The sequence below is a fragment of the Octopus sinensis genome, linkage group LG7 (genome assembly GCF_006345805.1).
Source record: "Octopus sinensis linkage group LG7, ASM634580v1, whole genome shotgun sequence".
NCBI lineage: Eukaryota > Metazoa > Mollusca > Cephalopoda > Octopoda > Octopodidae > Octopus > Octopus sinensis.
Window position 1 is genome coordinate 9450238 of NC_043003.1, and position 23453 is coordinate 9473690.

Below are 23453 nucleotides of genomic sequence, written 5' to 3' on the forward strand. Positions count from 1 at the left end.
GTACTGGCGTCGATCGTATTGACTATCCCCTTCCCCCAAATTTCAGACCTTGTGCCTGTAGTTGAAAGTATTATTATTATTAAGGTGGCAAACTAAATGTTTAGCGGTATTTCATCCGTCCTTACGTTCTGAGTTAAAATTCAGCTACTTGTACGTTAACTTCACGAGTAAACTATTCCGTTGATCAGACCATCAGGGAAAATCATCGACATAACCGACCAAGTTACAGTTTATTAGTCAGGTAGAGAATATCAACATAGAACAAGGACATTGATATCCATTGCATCCAGCTGATGCTAAAGCTTCTATGTGCAGCAACCAAAACGTGAAGGACGTAACCAATGGATGTTATATGTTTCATAGAGGAGGCCTGTCGTGATAGAATTTTGCATGTGGGCTTATATATATGTATACATGTATGTATGTACGTGTATGTATATATGTGTGTGTGCATAAATATATATACATATATATCTGAATATATATATATATATATATATATATATATATATAATATATATATATATATATATAATATATATATATATATATATATATATACATATATATATATACATACATACACTATGCATATCAGTTTTTAAAAACAAAGCAATCTAATGCTAACTTTTATTTGCATTCTGTACGATTTTAACTTGAACCAGACATAATCAATAAGCCACTGTTACCTATTTAAAAGATTTGATAATACTCTTTATTCATGATTATAATATATTAAAACAAGAAATACGCTTTTTTTGCTAAATTAGAGACTGTAGATATTAAATTTGTAGCTACTGATAGTAAATTAACCTAAAATGGACATTGGATTTTGATAAAATAAATGGAAATCTTGCAATTAAGTGCGACATATTGTAGCAGATGTTATAAAATCGGTGATAGTGTTATCAAATTGTTACACATAAATGTGACAAGAAAATAATAATATTTAATACAACCAAATGTTTAAGTCGCTTGTCTATAATTAATTTTTGGTTTCAAATAGGGCGGCGAGCTGGAAGAGTCGTTAGTACGCCGGGCAAAATGTTTAACATCATTTCATCTGTTCCTAAATTCTGAGTTCAAATTCCTCTGTGGTCCACTTTACTTTTCGTCCTCCGGAATTTCTGGCTTTGTGCCAAAATTTGAAATCAATATTAGTTTCCTAGTTTGGTACAAGGTCTGCAGTTTTAGGGGAAGGGGTAAGTCGATGACATCAACTCGACTGGTACTTATTTCTATCTATCTCGAAAGAGTGAAAAGCAAAGTCGACCTCGACAGAATTTTATTATCTTACTGATATGAAACATTTTGCCAGGCGTGCAAACGATTCCGCCAGCTCTCCGCCTTCATAAAAATTAAAATAAATATCGACACGCCCCTGACAAAATTCTCTAGTTAGTTGTTTATGAAATATCATTAGCGGTGGAAGGAGAATATTTAATATACTTCACGTCTGTATATCTTTGCATGTATATGAGATTATACTAATTTATTGTTTTTGTTTTTGTATTCGGAACGGTATATCTTTATCATGAAGCATTATACATTGTATTTAGAAATATAACTATTAAACTTCTAGTTTTTAAACCGGTAGAGCTCTCCTGGTGTATACATAAGATGCGTGTACTTGTTCTGATGAATGAATCAATAAGATACTGCAGTGGTTGACATAAAAAGGACCTTACTACTTCACTATTGATAACGTGTCAGGAAGGTCTAGGTAGAAGAGATATATAATTAGCTAGTAAAATAAATCATTATATTAAAAATAAAGTAAGTAGAGAGAGATAGAGAGATAGAGAGAGAGAGAGAGAGAAAGAGAAAGAGTTATAGAGAAATAGAAAGGAAGAAAGAGAAAGAAATAGTATGAAATTGCATAACAGTTTGCGATTCAGATGCTATGGAGCGTTGCTGAGACTTTGCCTTTGTAAATCATTAAGATAACCTGACTTTGGTCTGGGTATGACATTAAACTGTATCCAGTGGCAATGCTCCTTCGAGTCACCACTTAATCACCTTTACTCATAATTCCTCTTTGTCCGTTAGTGCTAATACATACCAGAGCCACACTCATTGGTTAGGCATCAGATGGTTCCGGGACTAAGGCATTCATTAATCGTAGAAGAGCTGGCCTCTAGTCATTTGTCACACAAGACCACTAATGTGTTGAGACGCCCTGATGTCAAGTGAACTAGGTTCCATGCCTAAGGGTTAAATAGATCAGTGTATGAGCTCGCGGGGACAGTAGAGTAGCATCTTAAACTGTAAATAAAGTTGTAAACATCAAAGGAGAGCTACTGCTGATATGGACGCTGACAATAATATTTGTGTGTTCGGAGGGGAATATGATATGGATGTTGATATGGGTGCTGGCAAGGAAATTTGTGCATGGAGAGAGAGGGGGGTAGAGACGAAACGCCGTTTCCTTGAAAAGAATAGTAATTGTAACTTTATACCGTTGAAAGAAACAAAATCCTCATTTCTCATTCAAGGACGCTCTCAAGGTTTTGTTCTTGGAGGTAGTTCAGGTCTGACGTAAGGTTCCATTTTGATGGCACATTTGTCCGGAAGGTTACAAGGAAATGAATGATAGCACAATTTACATAGAAAGAAATAGTTGTAAGAGTGACGACAAACAACTCGTTAATATAGAGAAGGGGAGTATGAAAAACAAATGAATTTCTTATCACCTCATAATTTAGAGACAAACTTGTCAACAAACTTTGAAATATAACATTCAAACAGGAAATTTCAAATACAAGATAGAAGAAACGAATGAAGCCCATCGGCGAACTAGAAGATTCTTATGCTAGACATAGTCGAAATCATTGATGATATCAAGTGCATTATCATTCATTTCGTAGAATTTCCCAGAGGCAAGTGTGCGAATATATAACAAGTATTCTTTTTCTTAATTCTGTTTAACTATTTGCTTTCTACTAATATTTGCAGGCAAATAGTAACATTTAGTTGTTGTTGTTGTTCCTGTATATGTATAAATAATTATTTATATTATAAATCTTGCTCATTCTTAGACATCGCTGCTTTACTTGCCGTTTCTGTCACTTTCATTTTTTAAAATCTTTTATTCTCCAATCTCATTTAATTATGATTGTATTTCTCCCCCAAAGAAGGGCTCTACACAAAACATTAGCTTTTATCACTTCTAGCACATGAATATAACGAGGTTTTTGAATATTTTGTCAAAGCTAATCACTTTTTGTAACTTGGACAGAAGCATTTTCTTTACATTTGAATTGGTCAATTCCTTTGACTCAACAATTTTCTTTGGCAATCAGTTCTAGTTTAAGAAGGCTTTCAATACTAACAAGAATAATTTGCATCAATAACATATTATTGATATCTGAATTCCCAATTTTTGTCCTTTTATTAAGTTTATTTTTCCTGATATTGTATTATGGGCATATGTTATTTTCCCCCACCTACAACCGAAAAGCTTCGAAAGTCAATCATAAACCCGTGTGTGTATGCACACGTGTGCAAACATGTGAATTTATGTTTGTGAGCATGCGAGTATGCATGCACAGATATGCATGATCTTGTGTAAATATTAACACAAATGTGTTGCACAAATACTTGCATACATTTCATTGATCCGAAATGTTCAATCTAGCAATATATTTTGTGTACACTAAGAATTAAAGTAACAATAATTTCACCCGAAATAGAATCTTTAGCATGCAACACAAGAAATATTAACTGTAAGGAAGAAAAGGCGAAACCAAGTATGAAAACATTAACAATATTATCATGAAAGAAAAAATACCTTTACAATAGAAGATGAATTTAATAATGCTGTTGTCAGTGATAAATTAATGAAAGCTTCGTCAGTTGCAGCACGAACCGCCTCCCCTTCAAAGAAAAGAAAAAGAAACAAGAAATTACCACTATAGTAAATCTTGTAGAAAATACTTTCAAAACCAAACGCATGATAGCGATTTTACCGACTTCCACAAAATATCAATAAATTTAAAACACCAATTCCCAAAAGATATATTATAAAATTTTATAAGAAACGAATAAAAAGAAATGTTGGTTCTTGAACCTCATGCTCCTATGTAGCGGATGCCAACTACCATTGAGGGAATAGCGTTAGTTGTGTGTTTCATTCAGTGTATTTCATTTTTAAAAAGTGAATAAAATAAAATTAGGCAAAATACAATAGTAAACTTATTTGTTTGAACGAAGGCAGAATTTAAATAATAAGCATACATAACAACGAAAATATCCGTTTACATAAAGAAACTCTGATACACCGGTACGTGTTCAAATGAAAATACGTCCTTACAAATGCATGTGCTTACGATCGAGCGCGTGCAAATTAATATGAGATTGCGAAAGTATAATAATTTTTCCTAGAGAATTGAGAGCAAAATATAAAACCAATAGAATTTGTTCTTGTGACGTTTGAAGAATATGCAATTGAATATGGGAAGATTGAAAAATGAATAAAATCATTATATTTAAAGAATTTTACTTCACTAATTATATTTCTATGCATGCTTTACTTGTTTCATTGCATGATATGCGCCAACCATAGCAGTAATGTGTACCTCGATTTCGTGCAATATGTACTTTGTTTAGTAGGAGGAGGTGCTTTCTTGATATTGGAATTACGTAACACGCAAGCAAATTCTACTAGTGCTACTAGTACTATTTTCTGTATATGTGTCAGTCCTTTGGATTTTGGTCATATATGTGTTAGCAACTTTTTCTTATCCTTCGTAAGGTACCTATTATCACATGAATTGATTCTCTTTTCATTTCCCGCGTCCTGGTTTCGAGAAATATATATTTGTACAATATCAAGATTTCCATTAAGATAAATTATAATCTCTTGAATCGTCAGAGAATTGCAATACGATAGTTGGTATGGCTAATTTAAGGCCTATGTTGATATCCCACAGAGGTTATCTTTGCGTTTCGCCATTCTTAACTCACTAAAATAAAGTACCAGTCCAGAAGAATAGACTTGCGCAAATGTTAGAACATTTTACAAAATGCCTAGATGTGTTTGTTCTGGCTGTTGGGAGTTAGGCTGTGACGACATTAATGCCAGATCCTATAAACCTCGCCTATATTTTGAAAGGTCTCAGTGGTGTGGAGAGGGGCGATTTCATAAGCGGGCAACTGCTGACATTCCATGAAACATCTTCACCAAGTTTGCATCCCAGAAAAGACCTTTCCAGATGGCATTACAGATCCTGAACAAAGGAGCCCTTTTGGGACTGGTATTTTTATGAGGAAGCTTTACTTTTCCTGGTGTCTGTTGGGACTGGTCTGTTGGGTCTGGCATTTTCATAAGAATACATTAGTTTCTTGGTGATCCTTCACAATAATATTCTGTCAATTAATAGAAATCTTCCTGCTAATATGGATTGTTACATCTCAGAATATAGTTATTGCAACAGACTCTCAGACTTTTTCTAACTCGCATTTATGCCACCTTATTGCTGTTGGTATTTCACAATGTTGACATACTTGTCTATAGAAATTCTTACTTTCTCAAGCGAATGGATAAATTAAATAAATTCTCTTTTGGCTAAAGTAAAATATATGGCTATTCCTTCTTAACATCAAAATATTCTATGTTCCTTAATGTAAGTGCATTGCATTGCTTTGGTCGTTACAAGTGATAATATTCTGATTCTGTACCGCAAGTAAAAATACTTCAGTATCAGTCTTGTGCTTGTTAGCAAGTGTTGATATTTCTCATTCTCTTTTTAAAGCCCTGCTTGATTTTTATTCAAGCATTGATAGTACTTGCATCTTTCTCGTCATCATTTTGGCATGGTTTGCTGTACCTTTAATTTTAAGCCTTTTCTCAATTACTATTGATTACTATTTTCTTCTCAAGTGTAAGCTATTTCTGTCTTTGTTGTATATTTGTCGAATTCCTTGAAGGTGGAAAACCAGTGTTTTTTGCTTCAACCAGATTTTCTGTAATTTATTCTCTTGGACTCTTTATCTCACAGTTAATCTCAAATGTTCGCTCTTCCTTTGATTGTACCCTTCGCTTCCATTTAGACCCACACCGTATTGTTTGATTATGTCGTCTTACCATCGTCTTGGAGGTTTTCCAACCCGTCTCTTTCCATTCCTTGGATAACACTTGACAGCTTTACGGTTCCATTAGCTCCGTGAGCTTTGAGACTCTCAGAATTCGTGGTAAATACAATCTTTCATTCTTAGCATAATTACTATATTAATTCAGCATCCAATTGGTAATATCACACACGAACATACACGGTTGTGTGTGTGTGTGTGTGTGTGTGTGCGTGTGTATTTCTATGTCTTACATATTACTGGGATGGTTCGAATATTGATTTCGGCTACCTCATCTCCTTTTGTCGTTTCAAAGCACCGTTTGAAGTATTAATGTGTTGCATATATATATTTATTTCCACACTTTTCTTTCATGTACATGTATGTTGCACTCCGACTTTCTCATTGATTCCTAAGTAGTCTTAAGTTTATGTTTCGTTTAATTCTTTTGTCTCAGTTACTTAACTAGCATGCTATTAGTGTTCGTAATTGATTTCCATTTCTTCAACGTTGTATCGGCGCATTTTCCTTATCCGAAACGCATGACAAGTCCTCTAATTACATCCTAATACTGTCTGTAACATTATTTCTGCTTATTTATCATCTGAAGTGAATAAACTGAAGTCGTTTGTACACAAAGGATGATTGATTTTTCTTTCATAAAATTTCTATTCGAGTCCATTCTGGTTAAAGAAATTATATACATCTAGTATTGATGCATAAATATGCAAAAATTGAAACTCACAATAATTGACATTGTTATAAACCTTTGCACCGATACACATAAAAGATAATGACAAACTAAATTAAGGGTCAAAATTTATTTCTGAAGTCTCGTTAATTAAATTGGAAAGCTTTATATGGATATGAGAGGAATTCTATATGCATATTTTACTACTACGCTCTGTCCAAAAACCAAGCAACAACAATGGGCTTTTATTAAATTAGGAGAGAAAATAACCCAGAAGACCCACAAAATAACCCTCAGTGCTGTGCTCCAACGGATTAGCTTCCTTAAATATATACATTTTTAAAAACACAGAATAGCAGAAATCAAGAGTGACATTGAGAAGAAATAAACATAAATAAAAAATAAAAGTATTGAGAATGCAAAAGATGAAAATAAATGTAACGTTCGCAAAACAAAGTAAACATGAGTTTAATTTCTTTAACCAGAATGGACTCGAATAGAAGCAGGAGTGGCTGTGTGGTAGGTAGCTTGTTTACCAGCCACATGGTTCCGGGTTCAGTCCCACTGCGTGGCACCTGGGCAAGTGTCTTCTACTATAGCCTCGGGCCGACCAAAGCCTTGTGAGTGGATTCGGTAGACGGAAACTGAAAGAAGCCCGTCGAATATATGTATATATATATATATATATATATATATGCTTGTGTGTGATTGTGTCTGTGTTTGTCCTCCTAGCATTGCTTGACAACCGATGCTGATGTGTTTATGTCCCCGTTACTTAGCGGTTCGGCAAAAGAGACCGATACTGGGCTTACAAAAGAATAAGTCCCGGGGTTGAGTTGCTCGATTAAAGGCGGTGCTCCAGCATGGTCGCAGTCAAATGACTGAAACAAGTAAAAGAATAAAAGAATAGAATGACAATACGATCCGGCGTTACAATATTTACAGAATATTGCCCAACAATAAACCAATCAGAATAGCACAAATAAAAATATAGGTAAAAAACATGAGAAAAATTGAAGAATATGAAATTCTGAAAGTAGAATGTTCAATATTTTCCATCCAGTGAAATTTAAATACAATTTAATGAATGTAGGCTTATACGTGAGCCTCTTCAGGTTTGATGCTCCGATAACGCAGTAATCAAACAGGCTTTTATAGCGTAACGTGCACAATTCGGCAATCGCTTAGTCCCGAATGAAATGTTGACGAGCAGAAAATACTAAGTAAAGTTTTAAGGAATAGAGCGATAATTTCGGTATTGGAATATAATCCCATAACCCCTTAACATTCAGGTTATTCTGTCAGTTGTACTGCTTGTGAACAATATTTTTAATGTTGAGTGCGCACAACTATGACTGCTATACCCATTTGGAAAAGTCGATTGGGAGAAAGTCTAAAGGGCGTTAAAATGTTTGTCTAATCCAGTAAGGTGGGAGGCATTGTTCAGTTCAAAACAGAAACTTTTCGATATGCATACATTTTGTAATCCTCTGTGATCTCAAGTGTATAAGATCACTGTATTTCTTTAATATAGTACTGATGTGTGTTCTTTCAGCTACACAGAGCCTACCTTTTTAAACTTGCTAATGCATGACCTAGATCTAGTAACGTTGCTCTAATTAATGATGTGTGGTATACTGCTGTATTTCAGGTTCTATATATGCTTGCTAGTATTGTGTTTTTCTTATATGTGCCTGAAAGAATACTGGTGGCTGTCATATCTGTGTTTGAAATCAGTTTTCCACTGTTGAACATATCTTTTATATCAGGGAAGTGTTTACTTGTCAGGGCTGTGTACCTAAATTACTAACATTCAATAAGAAAGGTGCGGCGAACCATGCAACTTTCCTAGTTTCTCTTATATATATATATATATATATATATATATATATTACGTGATCACGTGACCGACCATCAGATGTTGCTACACATCGCTGGTCGCATTGTTTTAGCCTTCGAATGACGCCACCTCACAGGCTAAGCGACCAGGCCAACAGAAGAAAGAGTGAAAGAAAAAGTGGTGAAAGAGTACAGCATGGATCATTACCCCCTGCCAGAGCCTAGTGGAGCTTTTAGGTGTTTTCGCTCAATAAACACACACAACGCCCGGTCTGGGAATCTAAACCGCGATCCTACGACCGCGAGGCCGCTGCCCTAACCACTGGGCCATTGCGCCTCCACACACACACACACACACATATATATATGTATATATGCACGTACGTATGTTTGTGTATGTGTCTGCGTATGTGCGTATGAGTGTGGGTATCGATGAGTATAGAATCTCTTGTATTATGTTTGTGAGTGCGTGTGAGAGTGTATGTGTGTGTAGTGATCGATCGCTATGCATTGAAAAATCAACTTCCAGGCAGGGAATGAAAAAAAGAAACAAAGCTAATAAAATAAAATGGGGGAAAGCAGGAATAGGTAGAAAATATGAGAAATATGCCAGAATGGCTGAAAAAAAGAATTGTGTAAAGCGTATACACGTGAGAGTCAAATTGCAAATAAAAAACATGGGAAAGTATAAAAAAATAATATAAATTCAAGGAAATATGAACAAAATACGAAAGAAAATGATGAAAATGAAAACGAACATACACTGACTAAAAAATATAATGTCAAACTTGAAAAATGAGGAGATAGAAGTGTGATATAATGTATTTTAAAATAATTTTCTTGAAGGAAAGACATAAAATCGATAAATTGGCACATTAGAACAGGAATAAAGTAGGAAGGAAAAGAAGGTTTTGTAAAATTTAGGAATATTTTGACAAAGTTAAATGTAGTCAAAAAGATTATAGAAAAAGAGATAAAGTGTATAAAGAGAATTGATGGACAGACAGAATTCACAAGCTTTGCATGAGAATTACCAGTCTATATGAAGAAAAAAATGACGAGGAAATAAAAAGAGAAGCATAAAGATAATTTCTGACAATGGATGATATAAAGCTAGATAGAGATACCAAATATCTGTATTAGTTTGTATTTGTGCGAATTTTATTGTGTAAAATAACAGCGGCTAAAATATTAGTGAATGCACAATTGAAAATAGAATTGAAAATTTCACATTAAAACTTTAGAGTATAAAGCTGATGTCCATACAAAATTTGGAAGAGAGAGAGAGAGAGAGAGAGAGGGAGAGAGGGAGAGGGAAAGATAGAGAGTGGCAGAGAGAACGTAGGAGATAATAGAAAAAGAAAGAGTCTGTTTGTGGTTATTAGTGTGTATGTGTTCATATGCGTCTGTTTATGTAAATAAATAATTGAGAGGAGAAAACAGCAAATAATAACTGAGGAAAAAAACCTCTGGAATAATAGAAAGATAGGTAAAAGAAAAGATATATATATATATATATACGTACACACAAACACATACACATGCTCAACACAGACACACGCATATATATATATATAACACAAAGGAGAGTGTTGAAAGGTATAACGAAAATAGTGAAGTATATACTGACAGATGGAGATACATAATGATGAAAAAATTTATACGCTAAGAGAGGAAAAGGAAAAAAAAAAGGTGAAAGAAATCGTGGAAAAAATAATACTCATCTTACGGAAACAAGATTATTTGGGGGAGAAAACAATAAAAAATGACAATTCGATGAATAGAATATTTTAAGGAGATACGAATTGGAAAAAAATGCCAGAGAAAGTTGAAATAAATAAAATAAATGATGAGCATAGAAATAAAGAGTAAACAGAGTAGAAGTTAAAATGGGAAATAATATATAGTATAGAAAAAATTGAATTGGAAAAAAGGGGAAAATCACGATAAAAGAAGGGCAAAAAGCTATGAAGTACAAAAGAAGAAAAGTATGTTGGCAACAGTATTTTGATGAGATGGAAAATTCGGAAGTGGTTAAAGCCTATAACGTAAGAAGAAGAAAGAGCAAGTATTTTAATTCCGTTGATAACAATCGAAGATATCAGATAGTAATGAAGCTATACAGAAGAGAAGAGAGGTAGATGGGGTGAAGTGGTGAGAAGAAGAGGGAGAGAGAAAGAGAAGAAGGAATGAACGAGAAAGAAAGAAAACTAATATGATAGCATGTTTATGATTAAGAGTGTTTTGCGGAGTCGTGGTCCAGAGAATTCAATAAATGAATCTAGAAAGAATACTGCTCGACTAAAAGGTAAAAAAAAAAGACGGCAAAAACATAAGATGCAAATGATTGGTCGCAAACCACAGAAAGAGGAAATGAGTGTAAGGGGAAAATCAGAGACAGAAGCCTGTGATATACAGTAAAGATATGAAAGTAAAGCGGTTGCTCACTGTAGAAAAGAGAATACGCTTCTTTGTCATGCTAAAAGCGAGAGTGGGAAACTTTAAAAAAATTATCATTAAACTGAGAAACAGAAAATAAATAAGAAACATAAAGTGAATATATAAATACGTTGACGGAACTACTCACACACACATGCTGATGCATACATGTATATACTTATGTGTGACAATACATGCGCATTTATTGAGTGTATGTACATGCTACTGACTAATCCGATGCTACTATAATGCAATACAAGATAGAAAAATGTAGGCGTAGGGAAAGCAGTGATCAAAGTACTACAGGAAGTTCTATAAATTTCCGGGGATAAGTGATTGGTAAGTTTATAACGTAAAAGCAAAGATCGACCAGGACAATATATGCACTGAAAACAGCATGGTTATATACCTATCTATTCTATATGTGCAACCATAGATTGATTATGTATGTACGTATATATATATATATATATATATATATATATATATATATATATATGGAGACAATATGAATTGTCAAATTTTGCCCGAACACCTTGTATGTATATATGTATATATTTCTCTCTCTCTCTCTCTTTATATATATATATATATATATATATATATATATATATATATATATATATACACACACATATATATGATTGTGTGTTTGTGTTTCTGTGTGGCGGAATGGTTTCTGATTTAGTAACAGGGTCTGTAATTTTAACGAGAATGGTTAGTCAAAAACTCCGACTCAAGTACTTGTGTAGTAGTTTATTAACCCAGGGAGGACCACAAGTGGATTTGAACTCAGCGCTATTTCAAACCAGAACGCAAAGGCTGAATATATTAAGATATACTATACTATACTATAATATAATATGATATAATATAATATTGATAGTACTTGTGCTGAGGTGAGGAAGTGTTCGTAGAGTAAAAAAGAAAATATTTGTCAATGGTAATGCTACTTCTAGATTGTGATTAAATATAGTGAAAATGATATGCTTTTCATTTTATTTATTTGTATTACTGTTGTGGTTATCTAGTAATAACTTGTCTGCGTACCACCAATTAGCTAATTCCTTCTGTAGCCAAAATTCTAGATAGTCTGGGTGATACATTTCAAACAAGTCTTTTTTTAATGTATCTAGAATGGATGTATAACTTGCGTCATTAAGATCACATTTTCTATCCATCTTCTCTTGTAAGGAACAGAAATATGTGTTCTTGCACATGGTCAATTTGAAGCCCCCGAAGATTTTAACATTAGTATTCTCCACGACTTTTTGTGGTTTGTGGTCATGCCATTTGACCACACCAATAAGACGACTTTTCTGACACAGTCCTAGACGGGTGATCCTAGCTACATTATCATGTATGAGTTTATATTAAGTTTGTTTTCCTTCTGTACACCCTGATGTTTCATGGAAGATCGGCTCGTCCTATTCATACCACAATCTAAATTTTTCTGATACGCCTTATTTATCGATAAGTTTCTGCATCCAGTTTGTGCGAAGAGCTTGAACCTTAGCTGCAAAAATAAAATATCAAAATCCTTTAGTAGCCACCTCCAAGATTTAATATTATCTCAACTTCATTCCTTGCTATTAATTCTGTTTTCCAGTGTTTCTTTGTCTTTCAGAGTAAGCTGAGAATATTATCTGCTACTCCACACATACTTGGTGTCTTTTGTTTAAATCCAAGAATGATGTATCAAGCCAAAAGCTTCACGATAATCCATCTACACTATATTTAGTCTTACTCGACACCTCTTACATTTTCTCATTACAATCATTTCAAAAAGTAGTTGACCGTTTTGTATTATTTTTCCTTTTCTACATCATTTTGTTTGTCAATAAAGAGATTCCTTATTTCCAAATGGATGTATACTTTTTCGCTATAACACCCGGGAAAGATCCCTTAGATAGGTCCTTAATTGCAATTTCATTACTCTTTCCAATATCATTCAAAAAGTGTATGTAACACAAGATGTTAATCATTCTGGAATACTTCAACTTTTCGTGCATTCATATGCTTTTCTCTGGAAGGGGTGCGTTCTCCCGGTCATTAATTCTCGTTGCTGTCAGCACCTGTTAGGTGGGGGACAGGACATCAACCTTAACAGGGGACTTCAGCGTCATCTTGTGAATCTTTAAATAACTTACAAACTTATACAAAATCCTCTAAATTTTACTATAGATTAAGTTTTCAAACAAATTCTCATCTTAATCAATATGAAGATTATATATAATTGCAAGGTATAAAGTATGAAAATCTGATTGCTCTACTACCTGTTTATCACATTTTCTGGTCGTTGATGGCTCGAAGTATTTTTCCAAGAAATCTAGCCTGCTACTACGTATTTATCATTGGCTCATTTTTCTTGCACCGGAGAGGTATTCGATTAATATTTTTTGAAAAATTAAAGCATGGATAAAGTTTAAACAATTTTTATGTAAAAGAGGTTAATGTCCGAAATCTTTCTTCATGCACAACAGTCGCAAATAAAATTTTTCTTGAATCATATTTCAGTAACGAAGTAAATATTTGAACAAATATAGAATTTGTATATTCCAGGTGGAGAATATTTAGAAATATTAATCAAACGTGATTTCAATAGTATTCGTACATAGACAAGTTGTTTTTGTGCGAATGTGCCAGTCTGGCCGAAATTAAGCAGAAACAGTAACTTCCTAAGACAAGTAGAACACCTGCCAATTGTTAATCATTTTCACTTTAGATCAATGTCGCTATTCATATAAATAAATGTGCTAAATTCTTCATTCTCAATGTTCTCTTGCGTGTCTTCGAAGATATTTTTCTGTTATATTGCTCTAATTGATTCAATTTTGTTTCAAAAGCATTTGAACCATTTTCTGAATTACCATCTCTGTATTAGTTATTATTTGGTCAAGATAAAGAGGTATACAATGAGTAAACGTTGGTTAACATTGGCATTCTCCTTTCTATGTAAGAATATTTTACGATTATAGAATTTTGTACAAACGATCAGCTAGTAATTTTAACAAACTGTATGAGGCAATCAGATGTTCTCAATCAGAATGTTATGACATGCATAGAATTCTGCTGATCATCTTTGATGAATTTTGTTCACTTTTAATATGTGGAGAATCTGTACATAATTTTGTGAGTAGTCTGATATTCGTTTTATTACCTCATACTGTTCTGCAAGTACATTAGGACATATGCCATTATGAAAATGATCAAGGTTCTCATTAGTTGTCACTCACTTGCAAAAGACAATAAAGGTGTGAACGCGTCAGATATAGCAAGTTCAAACTGGTTGTTCAAAAAGTTTTCAGGAATACAAAATACCTATTTACGAACGAACACACTAAAACTTCTGCGATCCACATCAAATTGATGTCATTGACACTCTTTTTTTTTTCAATCCTCAGTCAGAAATTTAACTCTGTTCTATCGATTTAAGTAAGCAATGCTTCTTTTCAGCCTGCTAGTAGCAGTTTCTTTATTAACCACTTGACTGCTTTGAGAAAAACCTGAACTTCTTGCGTAATGTCTGCTAATTGTAATGCTACCAGTTTGAAGCCTGTGCTGAAAAGAAAAATATAAAGAAAATTTGCTGTAAAGCATATTGTCTACGGCAGTTATAAATTTCCCTAAGATTTCAGTTTGGTTTACGTTACTTTGTTGTGACTAGGTAGCTGATGTTTTCCATGAGACCAGAACACGAGATACATTAAGAATTTAAGTCATTTCACTCGCAAACCTTGTAGGAGTTGCGTTAAATAAGATGAAGATGTTGTTACAATTTGCTCCAGCACTGAAGTGCTTTTCGTGTTGGCGACTGAAAAAAGAATGTAGGCAATTGCACCAACTTTTGCACTCATATGCTGAATTTTTTAGTCTAACTTGCAGTTATTTTTGAATGCAAGCAACTGCTGCACTTACTGATTTAGGCAATCTGATGGAAGTTTAAAATGAGATTTGCAGTCGAGCCAGTCTAGTTTAGTTTATACAGTAGCTTGTAAACATTAACATTTGAAAACCTGGATGGATGTAATACATTTTTAAAATCTCTAAGAGAGATTTATGCACTAGTTACACGATAAAGTGACAGTATGTTGTCAACTTAATGTGACAGTCCCATGAAAGGGAAGAATGCTATTGTTTCACCGTTTCCTGTTGGACTTGACAATTTCCTGTGTTCTTACATTTTCAAAGTGGAGACAAGCACCTCCACCCAGCAAAGCCAGCATCCAAGAGTAGTTTCAGAGTCATTGCTCATCATCAGTCTGGAGTAGCACGGCTTGCTAGCTGTCGATGCCTATCCGCCTCTGAAAACATATATGTTTCAAGTGAAATAAATCACTGACTTTTGAAAATATTATTTCTATTTTCAAAAATCAGTGAATGCTACTCCAGACTGATGAGCAATGACACTGAAACTAATCTCCGAGTGCTGGCTTTGCTGGGTGGAGATGCTTGTCTCCACTTTGAAAACAGAAGAACACAGGAAATGTGTCATGTCCAACAGGAAACGGTGTTTCCTAGGTCTGAATAACAGTAGCATTCTTCCCTTTCATAGGACTGTCACATTAAGTTGAGAACATACTATAACTCTACAGGACGGATGTGTTGGAATTCGAATCTAGTATCTTCATATAAAACGGAAGGTTTATTGGTGAAAGTCTTCTGCATTTCAGAAGCTAGTATCCTGGATAACCACTGTGTGGTAAGCATGAGTATCGAGGCATCATTGATACATCCGTTCACTAATTATGTCATAAAGTTGTTTGTTTGTATTCCGCACTGTGTGCAAAAATAGATCTTTAGATGCATTTTCAATTTCATTTAAAGAAAATATTAACTTTGTTTTCACATGTATTTCATGTATAATATGCTATATGTGGTTGTTTAAAAACTGCTTCCCTATACCTTGTATCCTGTTCTGTGTAAATGGTAAGTGTCGGTTGATAAATTACGGCATGGTGTTTCAGTATTGTCGCTGCAAGAAGGGATATTTTCAGATATTGCATTCCCCCGTTGCATTTTATTATCTGATTCTCACTGGTACACCACTAGGTGAATTTTCTGTGACATACTCCATCAAAACAATATTTGCATTCACTCTTATATTCTTTGCTGCTGATAAATTATAATTAATTTATGCCTCTGACCTTTCGGGTCTGATAGATTATAGTACAACTGCCAAAATTAAAAACAGAAATATTAACAGTTTTTTCTGCATAGAGTCGTGGGCAGACACATTTGCTGAATTCATCTTTTGCTTAGTTTTATAAAAGTGTACGACATTATCTGTTAGCTACAGCATTAGCAACAATGTCGCTGGAATAAGAATAACTGAATTTATGGGATAAGACAGCAGAAAAGAAATCTGAACTTCAACAAAAAACATGAATATAAAATATCACATAGTTGACCTAATCTTTCGACATTTATTATCAAATAGATGCTTATCTAATATGTGTTACGCTTTGCACTTTGTTTGGGTGAATTAAGCATTACATCATATAAATAAATAAATATATATATATATATATATATATATTATATATATATATATACACCCACGCACATACACACACACACATATAACCAAACATCTCTTACTATTTATCTATTGATATATATGTACGTGTGTGTGTGTGTGTTTGTGGGCGTGCCTGTGTATGTAATTAACAGTCCGGATATATATATATATATATATATATATATATATATATATATGTGTGTGTGTGTGTGTGTCTGTGTGTGTGCGTATATATATATATATATAACGGGAAGCTTTATGAAAATAAACAAAAGACGAAGGCAGGTTTACGGAAATAAACAAAAGATGAAGGCAGGTGGAATACAAACAAACAACATATATATATATATATATATATATATATATAGAGAGAGAGAGAGATAATCACAAATCTATTTATCTATCTTATATATATATATTATATATATATATAAACTGTATTCTACATTAAGTCTACCATGTTAAGGATATATTTCAATATCTTAACAGATTTTTCAAGATTACCAAGTAGAATAATGGAATTCGCCTCCAGTTTGTTTTAGTCCAAAATGGCGACGAACACTATTTCTACATGTGATCGGCTCCAAAAATGTTAAAGATATTAAGATATTTCTTAACATATTACCAATGGTAGCCTTAATACAAAGTAAAGAATCTTTATCCACTAGCGCGGCGTTGAGCACTCGTTCTCATTGTTTAACATTTATGTTTGTGTGTGTGACTGTATATACATATGCGTAACGTTTTAGAATGCTTAAACACACCGAATACCAATACAGTGTTTGTGAACATGTAAACGTTGACTCAGTAGATGTTCTCTCACATTATCTGAATGAGAGAAAAGAAGTAAAAGATCGGAATATTAGAAATATCCTAGAAAGGACTTACAGACAGACATATAACATGAGAAATGAGATATACGCTATAAGACATAATCTGTACTTAACCTATTATATCTCGATAATCTCAGATTCATGCTATGTATTCTGTTAGTTTTGAATATTAATGAATGATTGATTTCATTGGATTATTTCACATACCATCGTGTTTTCGCTTTTTGTAGTAAAATTGCTTATAGTGCATTCACATTATATACGTACGTATGTATGTATATATGTATATATATATATATATATATATATATATATATATATATATATATATATATGTATATAGATAGATAGATAGATATACATATAAATCTTTAATCGTTAAATCTTTTAAATGTTTCAGCTTCAAGGGTGCGGTCATGCTGGGGCACCTTCGTTGAGAGTGCTAACCATTATTTGAAACCTCCTCTGATATGTGCCATTTGGTCAATGGCGGAGTTTGATGCCGTTGCCTTCATCTGTGTTTCCTGCCCTAGGGTTGGCTCATCTAGTACCCTTGACAGGAAGAGATCAGTTTTGTTTTAAAGACACTTACAAGGTGTGTAGCGTGTGATCGTCGCATTGACCATGACAGAGAAAGTTGAGCAGAGAATCTGCATCAAATTTTGCCAAAAACTTGATGATGCCTGCTCAGCGTCCAACGCAAAGTTTTCAAAAAGGTTTTCATTGTTCTCGACACAATCAAGATCTTGTGCAACTGAAACCCCAATGTATTTTTGGTCAGCTGAAAGCAGTTTTGTCACAAGCTTGGCAGACCCGCGTCTCATACTCAAATCTTCAGTGATAATGGACTGAACCATCACTAATCTGTACATTCTCTGATACAATTTCTCTCCATACAATTTCTGCAACTTACTCTGTCATGGTCAATTCAACGATCACACGCTACACACCTTTCTTCCAAGCACTGCAGCAAACAGTGAAAGTGAGCGAGAATGTTAAAATTTATTGCATATGCACAGCAGAGGTTAACGTCACTCCTTATCAAGCGGCTTTACTGTGCGTGCTTTTGCTTCGTTACTATGACAACAGTCCGGATACTTATTGATCAGACCTTGTATAAATATATATAAATATGAGTGTGTATGAATATCTGTATATCTCTTCTTTGTTTCAATAATTAGACCGGGGCCCTTGCTGAGGCACTGGATTGATGAATTTCAGTCGAACAAGACAACCCTAGTACTTAATTTTTTAAAGCCCAGTACTTATTCTACCAGTCTCTGCCGACCCACCTAAGCTTCGGTACGTAAACAAACCAAACACAGACACACTCATACACATACATATATATGTATATACATGTCTGTGCGCATGTGTTTATGTATATACATATATATATATATATATATATACACAAGTATATATGCTAGGTCTGATCAATAAGTATCCGGAGTGTTGCCGTAGTAACGAAGCTAAAGCACTCAGAGTGAAGGCGCATGGCAAAGAGTGACCCTGACCTATGCTCTGCATGCGCACTAACTGTTAACAGTCTAGTTCACTTCGTCTGTTTGCAGCAGTGCTTGGAAGGAAGGTGTGTAGCATGTGATTGTCGCATTGACCATGGCAGAGAAAGCTGTATTGCAATACCTGCTCAGAAGTCTACGCAAAGTTGCAGAAAGTGTGTAGAGAGTATGAGCCCCACAAACGTGTACGACTGGTTCAGACGTCTGCAAGCTGGCCGAAAAATTCGATATTGATGAACGATCTAGGAGAGTCGTAACCAGCAGAACTGAGATAAACATCGCAGATGTTCGTGAAACTGTGAGGGGGATTTGTTGAATCCCCATCCGCGAGTTATCAGAGGATACGCAGATTAGTGACGGTTCAGTCCCTTATCACTGAAGATTTGTGTCAAAAACCGCTTTCAGCTGACCAAAAACTGCGGTTTTCAGTTGCACAAGATCTTGATTGTGTCAAGACGGATGAACATTTTTGAAAACTTTACGTACGCCTCTGAGCAGGTATCATCAAGCTTTTGGCAAAACTTGATGCAGATTCTTTGCTCAACTTTCTCTGTCATCGTCAATGCGATGATCACACACTACACACCTTCCTTCCAAGAACTGCTGTAAACAGCAGAAGTGAGCTAGAGCGTTAGAACCTCGTGTGCATGTACAGTAGAGCTTAACGTCAATTTGTACCGAGCAGCTTTACTCTGCGTGCTTTAGCTTCGTTACTATTGCAACTGTCCTGATACTTGTTGATCTGATCACTTATATATATGTGATATAGGTAGATAGATAGATAGATAGATATATAGATAGATAGCTAGATAAACCGAAAGATAGATGGATAGATAGATAGATAGATAGATAGATAGATAGATAGATAGATAGATAGATAGATAGATAGATAGATAGATAGATATACATGCAAACACGTGCAAGTTGGAGAAATTAGTATTCGAATATCAAAGTAGAAGTAATTTATTGACGCTGAAAATATTTCAGAAACTTTTACTCAGAGACCCTTGTACCCTATCATCAAATTACGGTCAGTTTTTAGGTGAATACTATGGTTTAAGTGTAATTATAAGTGTATGTAAACGGTAATTCATCTTTTTGTCTTTTATCCGTTGCTGGTTGCACCTGGAGGCTGATGCCTTACTGGAGCAATATCTTTTACTGCGAGCGGGTTTCTTTTCTGTACTATTCATGGGGAAGTCGGTAGTCCAACGGAGCTGCTCTTCTTTTGTTTCCTACCCGTGTTCATCTTGTGTCTGAGATAATAATTTGCTCAGACACTCTTTGAAGACCTTCACATCTTTTCGGAAATTTCTGAGGTTGATTTGCAGAATGTTGAATAGTTGTGCACACTTGAAACTGGGCCCTTATTCTAGATCAAGGGGACGGAACGTTCGGTACTATGCAGTACCGTCCATTTCGGTGGTTAGTAAGCTGGGAGCTAGACCTTCTAGGATCTTCCATATGTATATCACTGCATATCTTTTAACGCTTTCTATCGTCTGTTGCATCGAGTCAATCTTCTTTCTTTAGTAGTGCTGGGTTGCATCAAGTTTCGCCACCAGTTTGATAGTCTGCGGGGACCACAGTTGAGAATAGAAATCTGGACACCTGAGAACGAAAGTTCTCCAAAGCAGTAGCATGGCATCCTTTTTCCTAGTCCTGAATGATCTCAGAATCCATTCACCTACTTACCTGCTCGATGCTGTCATCTTGCTAATATGCACACGGAATGTGAATATTATAATGATTATTATTTGGTACCTTCTCTGATAAACGTTCAAAAGCTGAATACACGGGGCAATATTGTTCAAAATAACATGAATCTAGTGAATAAAAAGCGATTGACTGCAACGGAAAGTGATTTAAAACTGGATAAATCCTCTATGCTCGTAGTAATAGACATAGAAAAATCAGCAAATGATAAAAGCACTTTTAGAAAGAAAGGGGGGAAGAAAAATGCTGTAAGCGGTAAAAATTGAAATTTGTATTAAAGAAGAATACAAGAGAGAATGCGCATCACAAAAAAATATTATTATTATTATTATTATTATTATTATTATTATCTGCTCCGTTTAATATATTTTCAATATCTCTGTCAACTCATTATAATTTAGAATATATTGTTTAATTATTTTCTTTTATTCTGATATTGCCAACTATTTGTATTTCTCAATTTACATGTCACTTCTACAGAGAGAAATAGAAACCACGCCACTAACACCACCCTTTATTTCCCTTTAATTGTTGCGTGGAAACCTGCATAGTTTTTGCTTAGATTGGACGTCCTACTGTAAAAGTGAACCATTATATATATATTAAAATTTAAAAGTAAAAAATAAAACCACATCAATAACGCAGCAATAAGAGCTGCAACGGAAATCAATTGCATTAATGCAATAATACTTCATTGCAATTCCATGTTTTGTCTATTTTTTTACCTCTTCATCATCTCCAAAATTCGATTCCCTTCCTCTTGGTGTTTTCTCTTCCACCGTGCTTCTTCCTCTATCAAAATCATTAAATTCAACTAAAAATCCATTTTACTTTCAAATATAAAATATTTTTCTAGTTGCAGTATTTTGTTGTGGCAAAAATAATGAAAATAATAAATCCCAATAATATCTCAATGATTAAAAACTAACATCTCAATAACATCTGAAAGTAACGAAAGTAACGAAATGCCTATTAATGTTACAGATCATGTTCCGTTTGGAAAATTATTCTTTTGGTTTTGTAGCTGAAAAAAAAACCAGCAAAAAAACGAGATGGGAAAATTAAAAATTAAAAGGAATAAAGGAAAATAATTGCTATTTACCAAGCCATTGATATCAATGAATCTAAAGCAAACGGCAGTGAGAATAACGTGTTTCGAATGATGAGCTGAACTTCTATTACATATAGCGCTGCCTGCAATGTGATAATGGAGACAGTTGGAGGCGCAATGGCCCAGTGGTTAGGGCAGCGGACTCGCGGTCGGAGGAACACGGTTTCGATTCCCAGACCGGGCATTGTGAGTGTTTATTGAGCGAAAACACCTAAAGATCCACGAGGCTCCGGCAGGGGTTGGTGGTGAACCCTGATGTACTCTTTCACCACAACTTTCTCTCACTCTTTCTTCCTGTTTCTCTTGTACCTGTATTTCAAAGGGCCAGCCTTGTCACATTCTGTGTGTTACGCTGAATCTCCTCGAGAACTATGTTAAGGGTACACGTGTCTGTGGAGTGCTCAGCCACTTGCACGTTAATATCACGGGCAAGCTGTTCCGTTGATCGTATCAGCTGGGACCCTCATCGTGGCAACCGACGGAGTGCTCCTACATTAATGGAGACAGTTGTTATTGGAACGGTGATTTCAGTAGGATGATAATAATAGTGCTTGCAGTTCAATAGCGATGTTATTAACAAGAACTGAAGTAGTTTTATGATAACGAAGAGAGCTCATGTGAACTAGGAAACCGAAGACTTTTGACAGCCAAAGCAAAAACTATGGAGTTAAAGATCGTAGTGTTGTTGTGTCCCACGACACCAAACATCTTGCCAGGAATAAGGTATTTAATAATACAATATCTATATGGATCTTCTGTTTCTAAAGACAATACTTTGTGAATTAGGGAGATTTGAATTGCTTCCAAGCAGACCAAAGGTGAGTATAGCTACTTCATCATTGGCTGCTAACAATTTTAAAATGAATCAAACGAAAATAGAAAAATGAAATTTTCGTTTTTATCTTAATTTCATTTTCTAAAATATTTACATGTATAACAAGCATAGAAATAGTTATGTGGTTAATAAGTTCGCTTCCCACCAATGGCGTTAGCAAATATTTTCTAATATAGTCCCGAGTTGATCAATATATTGTGAGTTGAATTTAGCGAAAAGAAACTGTTCAACTGCCCGTTATATAAGTACAAGCAGATATGTAGTGCATTATTCTTTTAAGGGCACGAACTTGGCTATTTATGACCTTATTTGCTTTGAGTTCCTCCGTTTAAAATAATTAGAATTACATTTCTCAAAGTTTCTAAATTTATATGCGAACGTATCTATTTACTTTTCCATCTATGTATCTATACACGGGCGTGCATACCTATAGATATATATCATTAATACGCTCGGGAGCATATATATATATATATATATATATATATATATATATATAGATATATATATATATATATGTATATATATATATATAGATATATATATATATATATATATATATGGTGTGTGTGTGTGTGTGTGTGTGTGTGTAATATAATAAGGCTCATGGGCCCAGTTTTCCGGTTTCAATGGCGTATGTGCTCCTCAGCTGGACGGGACGCCAGTCCATCGCAGCGTTACTTATTTTTGCCAGTTGAGTGGACTGGAGTAATGTGAAATGAAGTATTTTGCTGAAGAACACAACGCGTCGCCCGGTCCATTAATCGAAACCACAATCTTACAATCATGATGCTGACACCCTAACCACTAAGCCACGCGCCTCCACTGTGTGTGTATAATAAAACATACAAAATGGAAAATTAGCCAATAGTAAAA

The 23453-nt window shown here is 34.5% G+C and overlaps 1 protein-coding gene across 18 annotated transcripts in view; it reads left to right on the forward strand.

Moving 5' to 3' along the window:
* LOC115214246 overlaps positions 1-23453 on the forward strand; it is a 397241-nt gene that overhangs the window by 138942 nt on the left and 234846 nt on the right. The gene's annotated exons all lie outside the window — the stretch shown is intronic.